The sequence below is a fragment of the Pinus tabuliformis genome, chromosome 1_2 (assembly GCF_031772625.1).
Source record: "Pinus tabuliformis cultivar Carrire ecotype Pingquan chromosome 1_2, CPIR1, whole genome shotgun sequence".
In the NCBI taxonomy this organism is placed as follows: Eukaryota; Viridiplantae; Streptophyta; class Pinopsida; order Pinales; family Pinaceae; genus Pinus; species Pinus tabuliformis.
In genome coordinates this window covers 873,015,350-873,017,174 of record NC_142298.1, presented here as the reverse complement: position 1 = coordinate 873,017,174, position 1,825 = coordinate 873,015,350, and the positions used below count along the sequence as shown (strand labels likewise).

The 1,825-nt window shown below is 37.2% G+C and overlaps 1 pseudogene; it reads right to left on the bottom strand.

Annotated features, from left to right (window-relative positions):
• Window positions 1-301: 301 nt before the first annotated feature.
• LOC149208735 (reticulon-like protein B12 pseudogene) lies at window positions 302-1,323 on the bottom strand (annotated as a pseudogene).
• Between the last annotated feature and the right edge of the window lie 502 nt (window positions 1,324-1,825).

Sequence of the window (1,825 nt, the reverse complement as noted above, 5' to 3'; positions counted from 1 at the left end):
CCCAACTAGAAATATTGCATGTTTATGTACAATGGGTGGAGAGATGGGCAGATACTGGTGCATGGTAAGGCAACTTTGCCAATTTTATATTTCTGGAGTAGTCTAATGGTGATCCAACCTCAAAACATATGCTACAACTCCTAGAAGTAACAATCCAAATTCCTCAGCTTTAAAACTGATCTCATTGACCTGAAAACAAGCTTGGTTAAGAACCTCAAAAATACAAGTTCACCTATTCAAATGAACAAGACAAGTTTGTCTCAATAGACTTTTACCCCAGCTGTAATGAATATGGATTAATTTACTGCATCTTCTTGCCCTTCGAGAAGTTTTTCAGTATCTTACTTATAACATGTGCATTAAATTGTGAAAAAAAATCTTTCGGAATTCATTATAAGCAATATCTACATATCTGTCTACCTGATCATCATACTTTTCATATAATGCAGGAATTCAGAGAAAAATAAAAAGACTCGTGTACCTGAGTGTGAGGAAGTTGAACCAACCCCCAATAGTCAAGATAAGCCATAGACATACAGCCACCTTGAGGAAGAGCTTGGGATCTTTTCCGAGGGCAATATCATGTGCTACTGTAAGCAGAAAGTTAATCCGGGAACGTATTGATGTAGCTATGTCATTTACCATATCTTCCGATAATTCTAATTCAAGCAGGGGAGGGGGAGGCCTGCTTATGAGAGCTGCGGCAGTTGCCCAGACAAACAAGATGGTGACCAAAAGGAGAAGCACATTGGCTACAAGTGACAATAGCGTGTACCCAGATTTCTCAAATAAAATCCATGCCATAGCAACACCAACAAGGATACCTAGTGATGTATTTCTTCGCCTCCATAACATCAAATCAGCCACGATTCCTCCTTCGAGAATTTCATGAACGCTCTTTTGTCTGTTGAAGAGCCGAGATGGGTTCTTTTCATCAGTGGGCAATGTGGAGGTTGCCATCTTACCATTGGCAGAATTTTCTGACATTATCTTACAGATCTGAGTTGTTTCCTCTGCCTGGATCAAAATGGTAGAGAAGACAAGTTGAATCGGGTAGCTTGACAGTAAGATCTCTCACTAAAATTACTTGGTTTATACTTCAACTGGGAACGAATTGTGGTTGCAGATCGCTCGAATATTAAGAATCCTCTCTTTCATGATAAAGTTTTGCAGTACCATGTTTTTGCTTTTTCTTTCCTCTTTTGCTTTCTAAAATACATGAAAAATCGATTACCATACCAAAATGAATAAAAAGTAAAAGGAGACCATCACATTTAACTTCTAAAAGGAAAATCAAAATGGCTGGCTGGCTGGCTGCTTGGATTTCTGGTTGTCTCCCTCTGTACATGTTATTATTAGGTTGGATTCCTTGGAAGAGGAGATCGGCAATGCACAGAGTCTAGACTTAATTTTTTAACAAATGGACACAATGATTTGCATATTGAAAGATGTTTTTGATGAAGCATATTGCAAAACATGAATTTATTTATTCCTGAAATTAGTCTAAATCATCCCTATTTTCTGATCCTCGTGATCGCCCTAAGCGTGGAGGAGAGCATACTTATTCTAGGTAAAAGAAAAGCGAAAAACTCAAAATGAAAGCCTACCTACTCTATACTAATTAGCATTTACAAATTAGTTACGTGTAGTTGAAATTCCAATGAAGCCACTCACGTAGCAGTAACAACAATATATCTAGTAGCAATTTTTTACATGATGGATGAAAATATTCGAAAGTGAATGAATCTAGTTGTTGTAACTACAAATCAACTAAAAAATAAAAAGATGAATCTAATCTAGTACTTACCTGGAACCATTGTTCGAT